Raw genomic sequence first — 12,376 nt, 5'->3', positions numbered from 1 at the left:
TGGAAAGTTAATATGAGAAATCATTAAGTGTAATTTGGAAAGCTTCTTTTACTAACATAAAAATAAATACGGTTGTAAGTGAACATAAAAACTTTAATACCAACATCCATACTCAAATACGAATGTGTAACATAGAAGTCTCTTGCTAGAATAAGGCTTAAGGATTGTGTCACACACAGGCCCTTTGCTCCATTCAGGCTGTCTCCTCACCGTCCACTCTATTGGTTTCACTCATTTCTGTGGCTCTATCACTGTTCAAGCTATATGTTTGTCCAAGCAGTGTCCACTCCTTCATTTATTAAACAATCATTTATTCACACCCTTTATTAAACTGGGCACCGCAGGCAACAGACGCAGTGATGAACATAACAGACGTGATGCTCTCATGGAGCTACTACATTCATTTGTGTATGTAGTGAATACACAAGGTTAAATCATGGTAATTGTTTTGAAAGACAAAACAGAGAGAGAGACAGCAGGGGCCTACTTTAAGACTTTGAATGAGTGATTTAGAAATGGTTTTGCTGGAGGAAAAACATGAACTTGAAGAATGGTGGCAATTAGCCAGGGAGAGAGACAGGGAAGAGTTCTGTGCATAGAGAATAATTTTTGCAAAGACTGTACAGAAGGAGAGAGTTTGGCGCATTCCGAGAACTGAAAGAAGCCAGTATGGCTGAAGCGTGGAGCACGTGCGGCTTAGGATAGGGTTGGAAAGTCAGGCAGTAGCCCCACCACGTGACGCCATACTGAGGAAAGTAGATTTTATTCTAATTGCAGTGGGAAGTCATGGAAGACTTTTAACCAAGGGAGAGACATAATGTATTTCATAGTTTAACAGAGCTCCCTGTGGGGGAGAGAGACACATGGGAGTGAAATACTGATGGGTTTAACAGAGAAAGGGGGAAGAAAACAGAAGGAGAGGTGGATAGAGATGTGGGGGAAAGAATTAGTGGAAACACTGAGAGAAGGAGAAGCATAGAGGGGTAGAAACAGTGAGAGCAAAGGAAACTGAGCACACAGGAAGTGAGTTGGAGAGCAGCCTGGAAGGGGAAGAGGAGGGGATCCACTGCAGCAGTTCAGTGACCAGTGATGGTGCCTGGGCAGGGATGCTGACAAAGTATCCACCGGAGAAAAGTGGATGGGTCTGACATCTATTTTGGAGTTAGAATCACGACTTGATAATGGTTAGAGATGGAGGGTGAAGGCGAGGGAGATAAGGGCAGAGTGAAGCGTCAGGAACAACTCTTGGGTTTCTGGCTTAAGCAGTTGAGCAAATGGATAGTTGCAGCGTTTGCTGCGATGAAGATGATGGGAGTCTGAACAGACTGAAGCGGGGAACCCAGCAGAGACAGGGCAAAAGTGCTATGTTTTGGTCATGTCTAATTTGAGAAGGCTTCAAAGACATTCAAGCGGAAATGTCAGGTTGGCAGTTGGAAATACTAATCTAGAGCTAAGAAGAAAGTTCAGGAGGAGATAGAAATTGCCAGCAATCCTTGGGGGATAAAACCACTGGAAAGAATGAGATCATGCGAGAAAGAAATGGAGAAAGCAGTGACAAGGATCTAGGAACAAGTCCTGAAAAAAACCAACATTTAGACACGAGAGAAAGAGTCAGCAAAGGAGATAGAGTCCTTACCTCGACTAATCCAGGTTTACAACTCTTCTGATTTACCTCCTCCCAGGAGCCCTTCCTGATTGGCCTGAATTAATTCTGCCTATATCTGTAGCTCTTGAATTCACATAGCATTTCTCCCAACTACCTGTCCTTACAGTGCTTTATACTATTTTTTCGTTGTTTCTGTACATTGCTTGACCAAGTATATTTTAAGTTCCTGGATTGCTGTCGGAAGTAGTGTTGAGAGAAGTATTCAAGCTGAAAGTTTAGGAAACACTTCTGGTGGGAGGTATGTGAACATCTCTAGGAAAAACCAGGTAGGTGAAATGTGACAGCAAAGCTTGGAAATAGCCATACAGTAGACACATGTCTGACAGGAGACTTTTTTGGGGTATTACTTATTATTTTTCACTTTTATTTATTATGTGACCCAATAAATAATTTTACCTCTCACCAAACATGTCCAAGGTGAAATATGTGAAGTGGTTACTAGTCAAGGTACCAGCAGGTTAAGTGAGCTGCCTGATATACCAGAGGAATCACTATGAAAAAAATGACTAAAACTGGTGTATTTGGCAGAGGGTCCAAATGAACGGGACAGAACAGCTGTGCCAGTGCACAAGGACTCCGGGAGCAATGTGCTACTCAGGAATTCACGGGGCTGCCCTACTGGACAGGTACATTTTTATTACGGCTTTAAATAAATTCCATTGTGGTAGACCACATAATGGTCCCCAAAGATGTCTATGTACTAAACCCCAAAACCTGTGAATATACTGCCTTCGTGGGCAAAATGGATCTTGGCGATTGAGTAAATTAAGGGCCTAAGGAGATGGGAGATTATCCTGGTGAGCCCAATGTAATCACCAGAGTCCTTATAAGAGGGATGCAGAAAGGTCACAGCCAGAGAAGGGGATGTGCCAAGAGAAGCAGAGAGAGAGAAAGAGATATCATGACACAAGAGGCAGAGAAAGAGAGAGGCTGGAGCTGTTACGCTGCCGGCTTGGAGAGGAAGCAGCCAGGAAACGCAGGTGCCTGCTAGAGGCTGGAAAAGGGGAAGAAAAGAGCTACCCCCCCACCCCCAACCCTTAAAATGGATGCAGCCCTACGAACGTCTTTTTCTTTTTTTTAGCTCATTTCAGAATTTTGACCTCCCAACTGTAAAATACATTTATGTTGTTTTAAACGACAAAGTTTGTGGTTATTTGTTCTAGCAGTAATAGGAAACTAATACACATCTTAAGCAAAGAAAGGAAGATATTCCCAAAGGGTCAAGACATTTGACCTAGAGAAAGCGATACGTATCCAAACATGGTTAGAAGATGTAGCAAGGCCAATGCACTGAAGCAACGAGTAAAGGGCACCAGCTGTATATAGTACACTTAAAAAAAAAAAAAGATGCAAAATTTACAGGTAAAAGCCATTGTGAGTGCTGTGTGTGTGCTGTCGTCATCAACAATGGCCCTGCCTTTGTACATCTGAGATCATTCATTCACTCATTCATTTAAATATTTACAAAGGCTCCTAGCATTTACTGTCTCAGGGAACAGCACCCACACTCACCAAGTTCCAGGTCATGCGGACTCCATCCTCTCTCACAGCTCTGCCCCAGGCTCCAACCCTACCTCAGCCAGAACAATCAGTGGCCATATCTCGTTGTTTCTACCTTTACATTTTCTCTTCAATACCCAAGGCCACTCCTTTAGTTCAAGCCACCACCATCCTTTTCCAGGTTTACTGAAACAGCCTCCAACCAGTCGCCCTCTCTCTACCCTTTCATGCCTCCAACCTGTTCCTGTACTGCAGCCAGAGTGAGCCTTCACAAACTCCCATCTAAGGATGTTACTACTTCCCTGCTTAAAACCCTTAATGGGGGCTTCCCTGGTGGCGCAGTGGTTAAGAATCCGCCTGCCAATGCAGGGAACAGAGGTTCAAGCCCTGGTCCGGGAAGATCCCACATGCCACGGAGCAACTAAGCCCGTGTGCCACAACTGCTGAGCCTGCACTCTAGAGCCTGTGAGCCACAACTACTGAAGCCCGTGTGCCTAGAGCCCGTGCTCCACAACAAGAGAAACCACCGCAATGAGAAGCCCACGCACCCCAAAGAACAGTAGCCCTGCTCATCGCAACTAGAGAAAGCCTGCGTACAGCAACGAAGACCCAACGCAGCCAGAAATAATAAACAAATAAAAACCCTTAATGGCTCTCCACTGCCTTCAGGATAAAGCCTAAAGTCCTTAAGGAAGCCATCAAAGCCTTATAGGATCCCCTCAGCCACCTCTGACCCTTACACTCCAGCCATGTTGAACTTCTTTTGGCCCGTGGAGCACACTGCTCTCTCATCTCTGTGATCCATCTACATGGAACACTCCCCTTCCTCCCCTCTTTCAGACTCACTCCTACCTACCCTTCAGATTCAACTGCTCTAAAAAGCCTCTGTGAACCTCCTCCCCTGTTTAGGTTGTATAGCAATATAGGCTTCTATTTTGCTGTACTCTATACTTAAAAAAAAATAAGATTCGTAAGGGGGTAACCTTCTCCATCTCTTCCACTTGTATGTAGAACTCAGTGCTAAATTTAGCCCTGGAATTACTCCTAAACAATAAGTGTTGTATTTATTACTAAAGGAAATATGAAACAATAATGAAATAAATCTGTGGTATATTCCTTTAAGGTAAAGGTAGCTTCCAAAGCAGATGAAGATTTTTAAGAGGAAGAAATAAGATTCTTACTACGTAATAAAACATCACATGTTATCTGCAAAATATAAAGGCTCTTCATTTGTTGGGAGTCTTTACTTTTTTATTTGAAAATTTCCTTTTGCAATGTTTGGCAGAGATCCAACCTGAATAATTTAATTTTGTATTACACAGAATTATTAGTTTGTCATAAAATTTTGTGGGATACAAAAATTTTTTTAAAACTTAAAATCCATTTGCCTTTATATATGATAGACTAAAAGACTCTGGAAAACATATGTATACGGTAACAAAGAAATGTAAAAACAACATTAAAAAAAAGAATAAGAGCTGTATGTACTGATATGAAAAGATGTCTATTATATGTCATGCAACCAAAAGCAATCTGCAGTACAGTAATTAAGTATGTTACTGGGATCACAGTGTTTTCTAAACTGTGTGTGTGTGTGTGTGTGTGTGTGTGTGTGTGTGTGTGTGTGTGTGAAAAAGAAAAACTCTTGAACAAAGTTAAATAATTTTTTTCAACAGCCAATTTTTTTTTTTTTTTTTTTTTTGCGGTACGCGGGCCTCTCACTGTTGTGGCCTCTCCCGTCGCGGAGCACAGGCTCCGGACGCGCAGGCTCAGCGGCCATGGCTCACGGGCCCAGCCGCTCCGCTGCATGTGGGATCTTCCCGGACCGGGGCACGAACCCGTGTCCCCTGCATCGGCAGGCGGACTCTCAACCACTGCGCCACCAGGGAAACCCCAAGAGCCAATTTTATTTTGGGGATCAAAAATATTAACAAGTCATCCATCAAGGGAAAACAAAAGTCATAATGTTTAAAATTCCATATAAAGTGAGTCCTTCACCATAGCTTATACTTTCTTACAAAAAAGTTTATGTTTTGTGAGAGTAGGCAGAAGTCTCTATCAGCACTTCAGCAATATCTATCATATGACTGATGGTTTTAATACTGTAAATCCCCATGACACTTTCAGCAGCAAAAACAAAACTGCATTTAATGTCTCTGCTACATTTCATACATTCTAGGTCTTTGTACATTAGTAATTCACTTATGAAATACATGGCAACATTCTGTTAAAACCACCTACTCTGTAACAACATAATAATATGATAAAACTTTATGAGTTTTTAGAAGGAGAAACACTAAAGAGATACAATTATAATTATTGCCTGCATCTTATAAACGTTACTTCTTAGGCATTTCTCTATGGCAGTTACATTTCAACTAAAATAGGGAAATTCAAAATGAGACAACAGACTGACAGACTCAAGTTTCCTAGTCTCTCAAATTCTATGTACACTGTATGGTTCATTAAGGATGTAAAGGTATATCTGATATCAAAGTATAGGAAGCAACAAATAATAGGAAGAAAGTAAAACACACATACATAGACATACATACACAGCCATGTTACTGTAAGAAAGCAAAACATAACAATACACATTAATCTTAATCCCTTACTTTCCTCATCAACAGCCAGATTGAAAAAACTTATTGAAATAACTGCACTTTCATTCTTATCTCCAAACTTAAATTGAGATTGACAGGAAAGAAAAAAAAAAGTACTGCTTAGTAAAAAGTACAGTAAATGAGGAAAAACTAAATGGGAAAATATAAATTAGGAAACATTACTTCTGAACTGACCAATCATCCAAACATCACTGGACTCATTTAGTTTTTTAGTATAATAGCATGTATACTGTTGACATTATTCCCTTATCCCACACTTTGATTTACCATCACAAGTTACTTCTCACTATTTTTTAATGAAGTATTCAAAATAAACTGATACCCACAGCAGAAATGAACCTGGGCCATACAAACAACTCTGCAGAGAAGTTGCTTATAGCTGGGAATATAAATGCAAGAGTAGTGTGATTTAAAAAAAAAAAAAGAGGCTGGACACTGGAGACAGTCTAGACTGAATTCTGGGTGGAACTTAGTAGCTTAATTCCTTTCTCTGAGCTTCAGTTTAATCTATGACATGGAGAAAACACCAAGGAGACTGCAGGATTATTAAGAGGTTTAACAATAATGTAAGTAAAGCACCTAGAACAGTACCTGACACATTCTAGGTAATAATGCGTTATAAGCAGTAGTGAGTGTTTAGTATGTGCCAGAAATAATTTTAAGTGCTTTACATGGACTAACTTAATCAACGAATGACAGCTACCATGACCTCTGGCACTGCCTTCACCTTCTGCTCCTCTCTGCCTGCCCTGTGGGGATAGCTTGAAACTTTTAATCCAAATTAAACAGCATAGAAATAATACAAGCTATGTGTCAGGCACTGTACTATGGATTATTTCACTTGATCTTCACAACAACCTTCACATCAATAAGGTAGGAACTATTTATTATTAACCTTCGTTTGCACAGTATGAAACTTAGAAAGATTAAGTAACTTGCCTAAGGTCACACACATAGTAAAGTGTGATTTCAGAGCCCCCATGTTTAGAAACTCTGCTACATTATAAGAAATATTACTTATAATTCATTAATATAAAAATAGCAGAGACACCCACTATTCAAAATCTGTGGGTTTTTAATGAGTTTTTGAAAGAGATGAGTCAGACAGGTAACATGTATCAGGATTCTACACCAGATGATTATCACCAGTTTCCACTTTTTCATTCAAATCCATTCCAATCTCCTCCCAAAGGGAATCTGAGGTGGTGAGAATTCCAATTCCTAATTATTTAAGTCCCAAGTGAGGTAATCAGACAGCAGTTCACAAACTGCTTATCTTCTGAGAGAGTAGGTATGAGCACTCTCCACACAAACGAAGCAAAACCCAAACTCTGACCTAGACAGGGCCTGCCAAAAAAAAAAATCTCTTCACTTAACAGCGACTCAACTTCACCAGACGTACCACAAAGCACTCTAAATCCATAAGACTCAATCCCGTGGTTCGAAAAGTCAGGAACCAGGAATGACTGCATGGTCAAGCACTCCCTCCAAAACTTTCCTCCTACTTCCAAGGCAATCTACAAACCTCCCCGTAACGCAGCCTTTCAAACCGAGACGTGTGGGTGGGGAAAGCATCGAACAGAGCCTCCAGTTATTAGGCGACATGGGCCTTGCAACGACTGGAGGGAACAAATCGGGAAGAAACTGTAAACTCTGCCAGAGTGCAAAATGACTGTGTGTCATTCTCCTTCCAACGTCAGTGACTTCATCACTTCTTGCTGAGGGAGGCGCTAAGGAATCAAGCGACCCTATATGCGCTAGGTGCTTGGAAATGAAGGTGCCCCTGGAGAGCCTAAACTAGCTTCAGGCTCTCATCCCTCCTTGGAGTCTAAAGCAGAGCGGCAGCGGGTCGCTACCTCTCCCCTAACCTAGCACACCCACACCTGCCGTCCCCCGCCCCAGCACACCTGTGGCCCCTCGCACCGCACCCGGGTGGGCACGGGAAGGCAGGCATAACTTCACCTTGACGGCCCCGGGGACCAATCAGAGCACAGGACTCCCGCAGCGGGCCAATCGGACAGCGTCTTGGATCCGGCAGCTAGGGGCCCCAACCGAACCACCGCTTCCCCTGCGCGGAGCGGTGGGGGCTGCTCGAGCGCAAGCCGAGGCGCGGCAGCCCCGAGAAGGCAAGTAAGAATTCGCGAGGAAAGAGAAGGCAAACAGAAGTACTCACCCGCCCAGGCGCAGGAGGGTCACTGCTCCCTGTGGGGCGACATGTCGCTCAATCTGTGCCTGGCCGGCACGCCCCTACCCAACCGCCGCCGCAGCCGCCGCCTCTGCCTCGAGCTTCTCAGCGGTTCGCCGCCGCCTGTTTCGAAGGAACCAATCAGAAGGCGGAGAGGGGGCTTGGCTGAAGGCCCCGCCCCCAAGCCGCCGGGAAGCAGGAGATCCGCGGGCCTCTGAGTCGAGGGGCACCTCGCCTTCCTCCGCCTGGCGTCTCACAACTCTGGGGGGCTAAGCTCCTCTTCTCACAGAAAATGGCTTGGTCACAGAGTACCTCCTCTCATCTGGCCCCTCAGCGACAGCAACAAACCCTTTTTGTCCCGATTAGCAGGAGAGGTGAATCAACTTCTCCAAGCATCCCGGAATAGTGCGCGGTAGAGTTGCTCTGAGTTTTATCCTGTTCTGTTAAGGATAACAATTCTAAATCCACCCGCGATCTGGCTGTACTGAGGGCGCTAGGTTTCCGGATACAAACTGTCACCCTGCAGGAATGGGAGTCCTGTGAGGGGTGTGGGGAGAGGGATGGAGAGAAATCCTGTAGCTGCAGGCCATAACTGAAAGCGGAAAGAGGATGTTGGCTTTTCCTTGAGGAAACACCGGAGCAGGGTCTGGGGGAGGGGAGGAGAAGGAGTAACCTCAACGCAATGAGAGCTGCGTACTAGCTCCCAGAGTTGAAGTATGGAGACTGGTCTTGAATGTGACAAGAGGTAGGTCTGTGATCACTAATTGTGGCTTATTATGGGGGCAAAATCGGTGCCGAAAGCCTGGAAGGCCAGGCCTTTCCCCTCTTCTTAGTTTTATTTTGTCACATCATGTTGCCTTTCTGGGCCTCAGTTTCCCATCTGTAAAGAGTGGAATTGCCTGGAATGATGTTCCCCAGCATTTATTCCTTCATTCACCCATCAGAAACAATGAGGAGGTACTGTTGCTTGCTGAAGAGACAAAAGTGAAAACGACAGCCCCTGCCTTCAAGTGCCCAGCATTGTGGTAATGACTCAGTGGAAACCAGTGGAAGTCTGCGAAAAGATGGAACACCTAACAATCTTGTAGGGTGATGGTCAGAGGTTTGAAAGGGCTTGAATTTTGAAGGACGAATAAGAATCTGCCAAGAGGATAATTTGGAGTAAGGAGTGCTTTCTAGGCAGAGAGAAAAACAAGCTTCCAGGGATGTGAGAGCAGTTGTTCTGGGAATAGTAGTTCTGAATGATTAAAGTTTGGGGATTCGGAGGTAGATCAGGCTGGAGGAGTAGGCACAGATGAAAACCCTCATAGGTACTAAGGAATTTAGATCCTTTCTTGCAGGCAATTGTGATTGATTTGTGTTTCAGGAAAAGAAAAAAAAATCATTTTTGAGGATTTTTGAAGAAAGGAGTAAGACGCAGCAATTCTAAAAATTAAAAGATGATAATTACATAAACTAGCTCAGAAGGGAGGGTGAGAAAGAGGTGTCTGGAGATATTCAAGAGGCTGATTTATCTGGACTTGGTATCATGTGACAGCGATGGAGCACAGGGAAAACAACTGTGGGGGAAGAATAATGGATTTTGGTGTGGGGTTGTGTTCACTTTGAAATGTGAGAGGAACGTGCAGGTTGAGGTGTTCAGAAGATGGTTGGAAAGTTAGGTCTGAAGCTGGTTAAATTCGTTTGTGAAAGATACAGATTTGAGAAGTCAATTCAACAAATACTGTTAAACACTTTCTCTGCACCAGACTCCATCCTAAGCACTGGGGTCCTGCTCTCACAGAGCTTACCTTCTGGGTTAAGCAGGTGAAGATGGTCATCCAAAAGTTGACATTTAAGTGGTCATTGAACCTGATGCCCAAGAGTGGTTGCTCCATTTTTTACTGATGTCTATCCCAGAACCCTTTGCTGCCCATGACTGCTATAGATTCATTTTCACAGGACCTGTTGTTCAAATCAACCTATGTTTTATAGTGTTTCTATTTAAAACTAAAGGGCAGGACTTCCCTTGTGGTGCCGTGGTTAAGAATCCGCCTGCCAATGCAGGGGACATGGGTTCAAGCCCTGGTCCGGGAAGATCCCACATGCCGCAGAGCTACTAAGCCCGCGTGCCACAACTACTGAGCCCGCACACCTAGAGCCTGTGCTCTGCAACAAGAGAAGCCACCACAATGAGAAGCTCATGCACCGCAATGAAGAGTAGCCCCCACTCGCCACAACTAGAGAAAGCCCACATAGCAACAAAGACCCAATGCAGCCAAAAATTATTAAAAAAAAAAAAAAGAAACAAAAACTAAAGGGCAATTTTCCATACCATTTCATTTAGCCAAATTTCAAGTGGAGTTCTGGTTTTAAATTGGATTTGTTGAGCCCTAATATCAAAATATGTACACTTCTCTACAGAACCTTAAGAATAAGTAAATTGTGTCACACGGATCTTGTTTGATGAGCCAGTAGTTAACATGTCTTTTTTCTTACATACATACTATGTAACTAAACATTTGAATACCACTTATTAAAAATGGAAACTATGCTAGTTGAAGTATGTACACATTCTCATTCAAATATACACACACACCACTTAATATTTCTTTAAGACATTTGCTGAAAGTTTGGCAGCAGGGTATCTTTATGGTTGCTTTCTTTTTATTTTCATTGTCTGTTCGGTTTGTCTTGGTAACTCCTCTAAAAGATACAGGACATTGTGATGGAAAGTGAATCCGAAGTCAGGAAACTGCAAATCACTTCTCTAAGCCCATCTTCCTCACATTTAACTTCCACATTTAACTTCCTGGTTAAGTGTGGGGATTGGGTAAAGAGTTCCCTTCTAGATTCTTTTGATTCTTGTTGCTTTTCCCTTATGTGTGAAAAAGAGAAAAGTTCCCCTTGTTGCTCCCTCAACCTCACTTTTACATGAATTCCCAGTTAGTACCCTGCCCCCTAAGCACACTCACCATCTTACCTACCTTGATTTTAACACTGCAATTGGTAATTGAGGGTTTCACCTAATGAGCTGCAATCTACTTTCATGTGTACATTTTCTAATTGGTACATTTTCTAATAGGTTAATAGCAATGTTTTAGATGTTCTCACCTGAAATTGACATGGTTGTAACATGCAAGGCAAGACTCACCAGTTTGCTTCCATCGGATAATAAAGTATTTTCGTTCTGACTTTCCCGAGATTGTGATTATGTGCCCGCTTTAAGAAAGCACCATGCGTGGAGATCTAAAATTTTCAAGTGTTTACATTAGGGATATTTGTTCATCTGACTAAACATCTCTACCAAATACAGAAGAGTCTCTTATATAACCTTTGAATATTGAAATATGATTTTTTTTCCCCACAGCTCTTCAAGAATTCTCTATTGCTTGAAGTTTACTGTAGTTGTTGGAGAATTTTTTTTCTTTTTATTGGTTTATTAGTTGTTTTGTTCTGCATTTTGTAGTTTCTGCTGTTGTTTTTAATGCTTTGACATTATTGACTGTCAATCTAGAGATTGTGCCTTGTATGAACTGCTGTGTGAAATTTTGGGACAATAGAGATCTTGATTCATTCACAAACTACTCATTCAGCAGATGAGCTGAGAGCCAACTACATTAAAAACAAGACTAAGTTCTATTATAAAGGAATGTTATTGATTTACATTAACAAATATCTGTAAGTAATTCAATGATATAAAATTGTATGATAACAACAGTTGTGATCAATACTAAAATATTATATCTATATAGTGAGTTGAATAGTGTTCCCTCCAAATTTCATGTCCACCTGGAACCTCAGAATGTGCCCTTATTTGGAAATAAGATATTTGCAGATGATTCCCTCTTCAGGTTTGTTAATTTGCTAGTATGGCTCACAGAACTCAGGAAAGCAGTTCACTTACCATTACCAGTTTAGTATAAAGGTTACATCTCAGGAACACTCAAATGGAAGAGACATAGGGCATAGAGAGGGGGGCATGGAGCTTCCATGCTCTGGCACACCACCCTCCTAGTACCTCGATGTGTTCACGAACCCAGAAGCTCTCCAAATCTCATCATTTAGGGTTTTTTTTTTTAAATTGGAAGTTCCATTACATAGACATGAATGATTAAATCATCGGCCGTTGCTAATTGACCTCCATCTCTGGGGTCCTCTCCCCTCTCTGGAGGTTGAGGAATGGGACTGAGAGTTCTAACCCTCTAATCACATGGTTGTTTCCTCTGGCAGCCATGCCCCATCCTGAAGCATCTAGGGGCCCACCAGGAGTCACTTTTTTTTTTTCTGGCCGCGCTAAGTGGCATGTGCTATCTTAGTTCCCCAACCAGGGATCAAACCCATGCCCCCTGCAGTGGAAACGCGGAGCCCTAACCACTGGACCACCAGGGAATTCCCAAGAGTCACCTTATTAGCATAAAC

Source organism: Leucopleurus acutus (genome assembly GCF_964270905.1).
Source record: "Leucopleurus acutus genome assembly, chromosome: 11".
Taxonomy (NCBI): domain Eukaryota; kingdom Metazoa; phylum Chordata; class Mammalia; order Artiodactyla; family Delphinidae; genus Leucopleurus; species Leucopleurus acutus.
The sequence above is the reverse complement of the archived record's forward strand: the minus strand, read 5'-3'. Positions refer to the sequence as shown.